The 11927-nt window shown below is 52.3% G+C and overlaps 2 long non-coding RNA genes across 2 annotated transcripts in view; one reads left to right on the forward strand and one right to left on the reverse strand.

Annotated features, from left to right (window-relative positions):
- The window catches only part of LOC140612230 (uncharacterized), a 34252-nt gene extending 26041 nt beyond the window's left edge, over positions 1-8211 (reverse strand). The window contains exons 1-2 of the long non-coding RNA XR_012013520.1: positions 8021-8211; positions 3-292 (exon numbers count right to left, since the gene is read on the reverse strand). This is a non-coding gene — a long non-coding RNA (uncharacterized lncRNA). The remainder of the gene's footprint in view (positions 1-2; positions 293-8020) is intronic.
- Positions 8212-8646: 435 nt separating this feature from the next.
- Positions 8647-11484, forward strand: LOC140612233 (uncharacterized). Its single transcript, XR_012013522.1, has 2 exons — positions 8647-9517; positions 10943-11484. It is a non-coding gene; the product is annotated as an uncharacterized lncRNA (long non-coding RNA).
- The last annotated feature ends 443 nt before the right edge of the window (positions 11485-11927 follow it).

Raw genomic sequence — 11927 nt, forward strand, 5'->3', positions numbered from 1 at the left:
ACCTTTAAGTGTAATTCTGTAATCAGCAGTCCTGGTGGGTTTTTGGAAATGAATGATTGTCCTCATTTGGGGGACTCTTCACTCCAAGACAGCACAGATCATGCACTGGCAAATCTCTGGGGGCAAGACTAGTGCTTGGGCCCGGCTGGCACTGAGGAAATACTTGCTGAGTGAGTGAAAAAGGCGGCACCTTGTTAGGAAGCAAAGAGCTAGAAGTTGGCATCAAATCCACGTAGCAAGACTGCCCACACGTACTTGAAGAAGAGCTGAAGACAAAGATACGGGTGAAAATCTGCAAGATACGAATGATAAACCGCTATTTAAACAGAAGGAAACCCAGGGAAGCTCAGGGCAATGCAAACCCTGGAAGGGCACTGCCTGCAGACTGGAAAAGAATGGGACGAAGACAGTCTGTGTCATTAAGGAACTAGACCAGAACCAGTCAAACAATTGGCTAAAACTACAGAGTTATGACTTAGGGAATGATGGTAACTAGGTGAAAGGTTACACCTCCATATCCTATTAAGGACTCCTTGACTCATCGGTCTTTCTGGAAACATTTGCCTCTGCAAAGAAACTCTTCAGGCTTGCCTTCTTCTTGGCGTTTTCATTTATAAAAATTCTCCCAAAGAGTCCTCAGCACCCCCCCCCCCGCCCCGGAAAATGTTTTAAATACATTTTACTGTGGTCCGATAGGTGTACACCAATAGCTCAGTGAGGCAAGGGCCAGGGAGGGGATGCCATATAACAGAAAGAACCCACTTTTGCTCCTGATTAAAGTCACTCATGTATGACTTCAGGAGCCGTACACACTAAAAATTCTGGAACAACGCAGGAAATTAGGGGTTACGGGACGAGGCCTGATTTGCAAGCCTCCACTGTTGTCCTTTTAATCACCTGAAGCCAGAATCTGTGTCACCCTAAGTTCTCCGAGGTTCAGGAAGAGGGCATTTGTCTATTTTGCTTTATCCCAGGGTTCTTTCAAAAGGTGATGTAACACTGGCGTGCATGAAAAGCAAGCTGACTTTGGCACCTGATCCCTGGGTGGCTCAGCGGTTTGGCACCTGCCTTTGGCCCAGGGCGCGATCCTGGAGACCCGGGATCGAATCCCACGTCGGGCTCCCGGTGCATGGAGCCTGCTTCTCCCTCTGCCTGTGTCTCTGCCTCTCTCTCTCCCTCTTTCATGAATAAATAAATAAAATCTTTAAAAAATCAAAAAAAAAAAAAAAAGAAAAGAAAAAGAAAAGCTGCTATCACCTCCTTTCATTTGAACCCATCAATGACTCATGCTATAAACAGCAAGTCTCCTGGATTTGTTTCTGAGAAGGACACCACCACAGTTTCAACTGCGTCCACCAGGTTTACTGGAGCCAGTTTTCCAAAGATGATTCACCACACCCTGCCTGAGAAAGGGCAGCATGAAACAGGGGAGAATTCTGATCTTCAGAAATACAACAGACGATGATTATTTCCAATTTCATGCTGCTTATACGAGGAGAATGGGGGCACAAGGAAGCACAAGCCTGCAGCGTGTGTAAGAACTGTGGCAAACAAAACAGAAAGGGGAAAATGAAAGCAGGCTAAAAAACAGACAGTAACAGACTGATGGGAGGGGGTAAGGAGACTATAGGGAGGATAACTAACCTTTTTCATCCCTACAGAATTAAGATGTCAAAATTCACAATAAAAAAAAGGGGGGGGGCGCGGCTGGGTGGCTCAGTGGTTGAATGTGTCTGCCTTTGGCTCAGGTCGTGATCCCAGGGTCCCGGGATCGAGTCCCACATCAGGCTCCCTGCATGGAGCCTGCTTCTCCCTCTGCCTGTGTCTCTGCCTCTCTTTGTGTGTCTCTCATGAATAAATAACTAAAATCTTAAAAAAAAAAAAAAAGAGGACATTTAGCAAAGGAACACCAAAACCCCAAAATGAGTAAAATCTCACTAGGTGGGCCACATATGCAAGGCCCCTGACAGCCCCTGACCTGGCTCTCCCGAGGCTCACCAGAACTTGGGGAGCACCCGGGAAAATGAGGGTCGGCCAACAAATTGAGCTGTGTAAGCAAGAGGGGTATGTGCAGCCATCACAAATTTCCTTTCAACGGTGCAGAAGCCCCCCAGTTGTATGCAAACCGTCACCCTGTCGTCAGGCTACTTCAGCATGAACACGTCTCTCAAGGCATGTTGTGTTCAGAAAGGGTTCCAAGAGGTAGGACTATCCACGGCTTGGGCCAGACTGTGTACGTAAGCGCTTGCGAAGGATACGTTCACTTTTGAAAACATGCTAAAACTCAAATTTTTAAACATCTGCATTAGTCCTCATCTACGTACAGCCTAGAAACGTGCAGCATTTTAAAGTGAGTTTCTTCTGACACGGGTGGATGAAATTCCCAGTCTCTGAAATTGTTAGTAGGGCATCTCATCCAGGGAAAGAGCAGGTGGTAATATGGTTCTTCCACAAGGGCCTTGACTTTCACTCTTTTTTTGTTTTTAATATTTTATTTATTTATTCATGAGAGAGAGAGAGGCAGAGACACAGGCAGAGGGAGAAGCAGGCTCCATGCAGGGAGCCTGACGTGGGACTCGATCCTGGGACCCCAGGAACACTTCCCTGGGCTGAAGGCTGAGCCACCCAGGCCGCCCTTGACTTTCACTTTTTAAGATTCCTCCCACCATCCTTTGTTTTGCTCACCCTGTACCTACATGGTCAAGGCACCCGCACACTCAGTGTGGGTTAAAAACAAAACAAAACCCTGTCCTTTGTGGCTGCAGCGGCTGTTGGCTGGGCCTGTGGAATGGCAGAAAGAATGACAGAAATAATGTCGCACTTTCACTTCCCAGCCCTTGTGGTCCAGGAGCTCCGCAGGATGAACTTCCCTCATCTGAGAACCAAGGGCACCTGCTGTTTTTATTGTTTCCTGGCATTTTCCCCCCAACCCCTGTCGTGTCACTTAATGTTATGCTGTCAATTAACTAAGCCAACCCACCTCCCCCGACTTTTTGGAGGCCAGCTCCCTTTTCTCCAGGCTGTCCTCTTAATTTCCCTGAACAAGAGCAGTTGGGAAATCTTCCTGCTGCCCTCCATCCTCCACCCTCCACGGGAGTCCAGGAGGCACAGCTGGGTTGCAGCAGGTCCTGCCCGGGTGTCGGTGGGCTGGCTGTGCTCGGGACCTCCATGCAAACGTGCAGCTCTTGTCCCTTCCATGGCCAGCATGGCTGATAGATGAAGCCGAAGCCAGCTCCTTTGGGCACAGATCCTATTCTCCATGTGATACTGAGCAATGCCCCACGGACGCAGAATTTCTATTGCCACGTGGTCCTGGTCTGTCCGGTCTCCAAAGGGACACTGCAGATAGTTTTCTACTTTTATTGTCCCAAGAAGCCTAAACACTGTATTGATGATCCAAAACTGGAATATTCCCTTTGTATAAAGGAACTCCTTTATACAGAATTTAGCAGGTATCATTTCTATGCTGTCCAGATCAACAACTTCTTGCCTCTACCCACCCAAGAACACAAAAAAACTCTGAAGCTTGAAACCAGCCCCACCTGACAGGACTTTCTGTACGGATGGAAATGCTCTGTGTCTGCTCTCCCCACAACAGTAGCCACTGCCCACAGACGGCTATCCAACACTTAAAACGGGGCTAGTGTGACTGGGGTATTAACATTTTTTATTTTAATGAACTAAAATGTAAATGTAAACGTACCTAGTGGCTTTAAAGAATTGTAAAGTATCTCAGATCTTGCCCTACTTGCAAGCTAACAAATAAGCGTGCCACAGTTCCAGGGATGCTGGGAGAAGACCTGAGACTTCTAAGTATGGACAAGGGGCTACACTTCTCACAAAACGAGCAGAAGCAGGAGTATTAACCTAGTTGTACCAGCTCTTTGAAGCCCAGCTCCCACAGTATGATGCACACAGGGTAAAGGGATACCTATAGACTTAATGATTTGCATTACAGAAGGGGAACCTTGAGTTCAGAGTACCCCAATCTCTTACACTAGACAGTTAGCTTTTCTTAAAAAAAAAAAAAAAAAAAAAAAAACAGGGCATCTGGTGATACATGGTCTGCATCCCAACCTGATACCACTTGGCTGGAGCTGAGTATCACTGTTTTATTTAAACAAAGCCTGGGCTCTCGGGGTTCCATACCTCTCCTTCCTGCTCTCATGTGTTTATTCTTTTACATTACCTGCCTGACTTCCATTTTAACGCATCAGGCTCTGTTCCCCTTGGTCTGGAACATGCTTCAATCCCCAACTTCTGCAGTTGCCAACTATCGCTCATTCTTCAGGTCTTATTGCAGTCATGGGAAGTCTTCCCTGACCACCACCAACCCGTTACGATGGGGTGATGCACTGTAGGGCCCTCACCAGCCTAGGCCCCCAGCATCCCATCTTCTGTGGTTCTCTGCATTACTTCTATCATGGCGTGAATGACACAAGATTCTAATTTTCTGTGTAACAGTCTGGATGCCTCCCCAGGCTTTTAAGGTCATGAGAGAGCGACTGTGACTATTTTGTACGCCAGTGCCTAGGAAAAGGTCCAACACATACAAGTTCAATAAACAGAGGTGCCTGGGTGCCTCAGTTGGTTAAGTGCCTTCAGCTCAGGTCATGATCCCAGGGTCCCAGGATCAAGCCCGGCATCGGGCTCCCTGCTCCCTGGGAAACCTGCTTCTCCCTCTCCCTCTCCATCTCCCTCTCCCCCTACTTCTCCCTCTCCCTCTCCATCTCCCTCTCCCCCTACTTGTGCGTGCGCTCTCTCTCTTCTCTGTCAAATAAATGAATAAAATCTTTAAAAAAGAGAGAAGTTCAATAAACACTGCTGACTAAATACACTTTCAACTGAGGGCCTTTTTTAAAAAAGCTATTTGGTGTAGTTTTAACAATTAGCTTTTACTGGTTAAAGGAGTTAAAAGGTTGAAGAAAGTTCTTACATAAGAAGATTTCTGGCTTGAGACTCATGGCTACTTACCAAACCACACAGCTTCCAGGGCAGTGACAGATCTTTAATCTCAATTCACATATACAAAAACAAAGGTACTAAGCAAAAAAAGCCAAGTGTTTTAAAGTTAACTTCACCTCTCTCAGGATCTCCCTCAACCTGGCTTGCCTCACTGACTGAGCTGACTCAAAGCTCTCAGAGCTCAGGACCGGTATTATGAAACTCTACCCACGGCCAGCAGATGGATGCATTCCTCCTAGGAGCAGGAAGTCAGAGATGTCATTGATGTTGCACCAAATGCACCTAGTCAGTCTTTTCCTGATGGAAATCTTGCCCGTCCTTCATGCCAAGCCAAAAACTTTTAAATCTTGAAAAACAAACAAAAAAAAAACCAAAAAAACAAAAAACCTCTCATTAAGAATCTTGTAGCTGTTGCAGTCAAATTTCCAGAGATTTGGAATTGCCAAGGCCCATGAGGCTTCAAGTGTTCAAGCGTCAAGTTATTTAAAAATAAATAAATAAAAATAAATAAAAAAAAATGTTAAAAATAACATTCAGGGGTGCCCAAGTGATTCAGTCATCTTAAGTACCTGCCTTGGCTCAGGTCGTGATCTCAAGGGTCCTGGGATCCAGTCTGCATAGGCCTCCCTGCTCCCTGAGGACTTTGCTTCTCCTTTTGCCCCTCCCCGTCTTGTGTTCTTTCTAACAAAGTCTTTAAAAAATATTACATTCGATCTCTGTACTTTTTTCTAGGCATTACAATATATTTTCCTTTCTCAAAGAGCCAAGAAAAACATGCCATAAATGGACTTCTTCACTGAAGAAAAGTGAATTAGAACGGAAATTTCTATAGCTTTTTTTTTTCTATAGCTTTTAACATTTGATGATCAAATCACACATGTACAGATGCTCTTCTGAGTTTTCACCCAAAAAATGCAGAATTTACTTAATTACCAAGAACGCCTCCCATTTGAAGGAGCCTTTCAGATTTCACTTCAGAAAACACTTGTTTAGCCAAACTTTTTCTTTCAATCTGTTAGGCAGATTCACCAAATAATGATCTTTTTTTTTTTTTCCAAATAATGATCTTTTTTTTTTTTTTTAATTTTATTTATTTATGATAGGCACACAGTGAGAGAGAGAGAGAGAGAGAGAGGCAGAGACAGAAACAGGCTCCATGCACCGGGAGCCCGACGTGGGATTCGATCCCGGGTCTCCAGGATCATGCCCTGGGCCAAAGGCAGGCACTAAACCGCTGCGCCACCCAGGGATCCCCCAAATAATGATCTTAAAGGGCCTCCCGTAACATATTCCTGCTATCATTCCACCCATCGTACGTCATCATTAGACTCTATGCAATGTTCATATGAGAGCATGAAATAAAAACATTATTCTCTAATTTAGATTGGAAGCCTCTTTACCACAAGGAATATAGTTTACATTTGTCTTTGAAAGCACCTGGCACAACATATTGTACAATACAGGAACTTATGAAATTTCTATTAAATGAGGAATTCAGGAATGACAGGACTCACCATTTACAACCAAGTCTAGGGGATCCCTGGGTGGCTCAGGGGTTGAGCGCCTGCCTTGGGCCCAGGGTCTGACCCTGGAGACCTGGGATCGAGTCCCGCATTGGGCTCCCTCCATGGAGCCTGCTTCTCCCTCTGCCTGTGTCTCTCATGAATAAATAAATAAAATCTTTTAAAAAATAATAAAATAAAACCAAGTCTAAAGCTGACTTTCTTAGCCCTTTTAGTCGCTTTCTTCACACGGTACTTAGAACGGTGCTAACACAGCTTCTGGTGCCTGTGATTTTATTTTCTTTTATTTTTTTACCCCCTCCCTCTCCCCTAGGATTTTAAACTGAAAATTTGCAAACGATGGGGCACAGCTCGTTTGTCGGAGCTCAACGTCTCAACTTACTCACGAGCATGAAGGTCTGCTTCCTGAACTGTTAAAATCAGGAGAAAACATTTAAATTTCAGGAGAAGAGATTGAGAAGGCTGGCGACCATCGGAAGCACCCAGGCTGTCCCCGACGCGGCGCGGGCCGGGCCGGGCTTCTGCCGGGTGAACCCCAGGCCCACCCGCAGCCGGGGGCGCGCTTGGCCCTCTGGGTCCCGCGGGGAAGAAACCACTTGGTCTCTGAGACGCTAGTGAGCAGGTGCGGACCCGGGAGCCCTGATGCCAACCGACTCCCCGCCGAACCACCCCGGGGCCCAACGCCAGCTCAGCCCACGCCTGAGCTCGGGCGGCGCACGGGACCGGCCCCCGCCGAGGGACCCCCGGGGCCGCCCTCGGGGTCCTCCCAAGGGACAGGTGCAGGCGCGGCGAGCGCCCAGAGCCCAGAGCCCAGCGCCCAGCGCCCGAGGCTCGTCCCGGGGCCGCGCCAGCAGCGGGGCGGGGGGGGGGGGCGGGCAGACTCGCGTCCCCGTCCCCGTCCCCGTCCCCGTCCCCGCGCAACTCCAGCCGCGGGCCGGGCGGGGTCCCCCCGGGGGCGCCGGGGCGGGAAGGGGCGCGGGTCACCCCCCTCACGGGCACCCGGGCGGGAAGGGGCGCGGGTCCCCCCGGGGGCGCGGGCGGGGCGCACGGAGGGTATCTCCCCACCGACCTCGGGGCACCGGGTCGCTCCCCGGCTCCAGCGCCCCTCCCCGCGCGGCGGGCCCAGGTCTCCCCCTTTCCTCTCCCCGAGACTAGTCCTCGGGGGCCCGCGGGGCCGCGACTTCCCCAACTTGGCACAGACGTAGCCGGGGGGCGAGGGTCCCCTCCCGAGGCGGCCGCGGGGGCGGGGGAGGCGGGTGGGACCCGGGTGGGACCCGCCACCCTCCCGGGCCGAGGCGCGCGGCTGCCGGCGCTCCAGCCGGGGGATCCACAGCCGCCTCGGGCGCCGGGACGCGGGGGACGCGCCGGGAAGCCGGGGGGAGGCAGGGACGCGGGGAGAAGCGGAGGGACACGGGGGGACGCGGGGGGGGGGCGCGCACCCGGCCGGGCCAGCAGCTGCCCAACTTCGCGAGCCCCTCGCGCCCCCACCCCACCCGCCCACCCCGCGCGGCGGCCAGGGCGCCGGCACCCACCTGGCGGCCGCGGGCGCAGTCCGGGACGGAAGCCGGAGCCTGCGGGCGGCGGAGCGGCGGGCGGAGCTAGGGGGCGCGGGCTCCCGGGGCGGGGACGGGCTGAGCACGCGGAGCGGCGGCGGCGGCGGCGGCGGGGCGCCTTCCTCCCGGCGCGCGGGCCCGGCCGGGTCCGCCGCTCGCCCTCTGCTCCCGGGCGCGGCTCGCAGGCCCTCCCGCGGGGCGGCTCCGCGCTCCCGGCCGCCCGCGCCCCGCCCCCGCGCCCCGCCCGCGCCCCGCCCCCCGCGCGCCCCGCCCCCGCCCCGCCCCCTCGGGCTCGCGGGGGGTGGGAGCGGGTCCCCCCGCACGGCGACCTCCGGGGCGCGCGCGCGGCTCCCGGGGCTCCTGCGGGCGGACCGGCCGGGCAGCCCGGGCCGGGGGGAAGTGTCCTCTGGCTCCGCCCGAGCCCCGGGCCCCTCACGCAGCCCTGCCCGGCGGCCACCCCGGCTGCCGCGAGCGAGGCCGAGGAAAATGTCCGACTGTCGTCCTCCGGCGCGAGCAGGGGAGGACCCTCCCGGGGGACCGGGGACCCCCCCCCGCGCTCGGGAACCCCGCGGGGACCGCGCGCACCGTGCAGACGGGCCGGGGTTGACCTGCGGGAAGGGGCAGCCCCGGCCCCTGCATCCAGGCGGCCTCGCCCAGGGCTTCGCGGGGCTTCCCTGCCCGCACCCCAGCCCGGGGGCCCCCGCGTCCCCGCCGAGCTCCTCCCGTCCGCCGGCGCATCCTCCCGCACCCCCAAAGCTTCCTCCGACACCCGCAGCGCGCCCAGCGCGCGCCCTCCGACTTCTTCGCCCCGAGAATGCGGGTGCGGAACTCCGGGGCCAACTCCCCCCGAGCCTCACCCGAAAGCGGGAGAAGACAGGGTGCCGGGAATCTGGGAAGTTCCAGCTGGAAGGTTCTCGACCCGCGGGCGGCGTGCTGCGTGTGACTGACCCCACGCGCGAACGGGGCGCGCCCCGCCCGAGGGCAGCGCTTGGCGCCGTGCGCCCCCGGCAGGTCGCTCCCCGGTGGCCCCGGGTGGTGCTCTCCCCAGCGCCAGCCGCGTGTCTCCTCCCCAGATCCCAGCCTCCCTCCCCCGACCTCTCCCATCCCTGCTAACAGCGCGGATCCCGACCCGGGTTCTGGTTCCTCCGGATAGCCGAGCGCCCCCGGGGGCCTCGGGTTGGGGGGCTGGCGAGCTGGGGAGCGAAGGGCGAGCTGCGAGGACAAACCATAAGGAAGGTGAAGGAGAAGCCAGTGCACGAGGGCAGCGCAGGGAAGTGCAAACCCAATGAACATGCCCGAAAAATGCTGGAAGGACTGGAGGCCAAGGCTTCTGGCCAGAGGGGAACTCCCAGAAAGGAAAACCCAGCTCTCCGTGGGGACCCCACCACTGCCTGCAGTGGGTAGACTGGAAAGTTTGGAGCACCTGCCACCAGACTCCCCCCAGGAAGCGGTGGACAGGGACAGTCACTGATAAAGGTCAGGACCTAGCGCATGCCTTCCCCAGTCCCACTTCCCAACCTAAATTCCTGGGAAGGCCGATGACCCCAAGCTCTCAGCCATCCTGGAAAGTGACTGGTCATTGAGGAGTCGCTGGAAAGTAGAGCTGAGTCAGTTTACAGCTGGCCTGGCTGCCGTTTCCCTCTAGGCACCGTCTGGCTCCCTCACCCCTCCCTCCCGGCCTGGCCTATTAACTAAAGCCAGCCCTTGGAACCCTCCCTTAAATTAGTAAGTCACTTTGGATGAGACAAGAAGGAAGTGGGGAGGGACAGAAGTCCTAAGACTGTGGTTGTTGTTATTTTTAAGTTCAATTTGATGTGTTTTTTTTTTTAAAGATTTTATTTATTTGTCCATGAGAGACACAGAGGGGGCGGGGAGGCAGAAACATAGGCAGAGGGAGAAGCAGGCTCCATGCGGGACTCCATCTGGGGACTCCAGGATCATGCCCTGGGACGAAGGTGGCGCTAAACCTCTGAGCCACCCGGCCTGCCCAATTTGATGTATTTTTAGGTCAAGATAAAAATTTTCTGTTCAGTGAGTGGCCACGTTTTTGGCCTAAAATGTGGGAGAACGGCTGGGACAACACTTTCAATATTATCTGCTGGCAACCTTCTCTCACACTCTGGAGGTTCTGGTGGGCACGGCCACAGCTTCAGCGGCGCTGACGTAGAACCAGTCTGCGTGAGGAAGCCCCCACAAGGCCAGAAGTCAGACATTACAGCCTTAGGGTGTTCTAGTCTGTGTGCAGTCAGGCCACCCGGCACACACGAGCTTAGCATGTCTTTCTGGAGGGGAGCCAACCACCCACCCACACTTGGTAGGTGAAAAGACTCCTTTCTCCTGACCTCAGGGCTCCACCTCACTGAGGTTGGCTCCACACTCCAGAAGTGTCCTTACAGAAGCAGTCCCCAGTGTCCCACTTTGGGTTTTGGAGAGGCTGCGTCAAGTTTAATGATTAAATAAATAAATAAATAAAAGTTTAATGATAAAAATCTCCTTTCCTTCCCTTAATTCTTCTAAGACACAAAAGGCTAAGCTACTGGAAGGTCAAGCAGCTAGTAGAGACCTGCCCCAATGAGAAGTTTCTCCTTGTCTGCTCATTAAAAGAAAAATGACCTGTGAAATGGAACCTTGTTAAACTTAACATCCTTTCTGAAAATGGTAATCCCTCTGTAGGTGTTAGTCATTTTGATTTTAACTAAATGGTACAATCTCATGACAAAAAAAGTGTCCACTCACCCGGTGAGGATAAAAGGTCCAGTTTTTCCCCCTGAAAAGTTCTTGTAGCTAAAAAGAATGGGAGAGTGTATTTAAAGGAAGCAGAGTTGGTCTCAGGCAGGATTACAGAGCGGGTGGAGTGGACATTCTCTATAAATCTTTCCTGTTTTCGATTTGCCTTCCCAGCAGCCTCATCCACCTAATATCGCCGGTTTCCAAGCCAGTCCACCTCAACCAAATCAGATACCGTTGCCTACCAGAGTTGGTCTTGGAAAAGAGTGGCATTTTGATCGAAAGTGGCAGCGTAAAGGGAGACCCATGGAGAATCTTTCCTGCACTCCTTTAGTTTACACCTTTCTGATAGCCGTTTTGTTGTGAAGGTGAGTCTGCACAGAGCTTATCCTGGGTGGATGGGGAATGTGCAGGCCTACGGGCTTCACTGAAAAGAAAGAAAACTATATCCTTCCACATTCTGTAGCGCTTCAAGCAAGATCTAAGGGCACCCAGCCTTGATTGAGAACAGAAGGTTACATTCCCTAATGGAATAAGCTTCAAATTGGCCATATCAAATAGTCAAATTTGCTTCTGCATATACAGAATGGCAAGAGAAAATATTAATTTCAATTTTCAAGTCATCGAAAAGCACCTTGTGGACCACGTAATGGATAGAGCCATGTTAAAGTAATATGTGTGTGTGCTTTCACAAATAAATTTTCCCCAGAAATACAGACATCTGTCACGGAGTCAATTATCTTGCACAGCATGTGCTATAAAAGCACATAAAAGAAATAATATACTACATTGCTTATTTGAAAGTGATCAGGAATATGCAGCTTCATGCTGGCATGTCTTTAATTTCATGGTGTTAAGAAAAAACTATAGGAGTATGAAATAGCAAACCCTTTCCTACTGGAGTACTAATTCAATTACCTATCATGATATATGGAGGAGGGAAAATGTTCCCCGTTAACTGGCAGAAACACTATGGAACTATTTTCTTGTCTTCCTCTACTAACCCCTGTAGAGAGAACGTGAACATGAAGTTTCCTTTGAAAACAAAGGGATCACCACAGTCTGATCAGCTCCAGGGGTGTGCAGAAGAACAAGGCTGGAAATGGCATTCTAAGGACGTAAATTATCATTTAAATGAGGCTAGACTTTTAATGAAATT

Source organism: Canis lupus, chromosome 2 (assembly GCF_048164855.1).
Source record: "Canis lupus baileyi chromosome 2, mCanLup2.hap1, whole genome shotgun sequence".
NCBI classification, from domain to species: domain Eukaryota; kingdom Metazoa; phylum Chordata; class Mammalia; order Carnivora; family Canidae; genus Canis; species Canis lupus.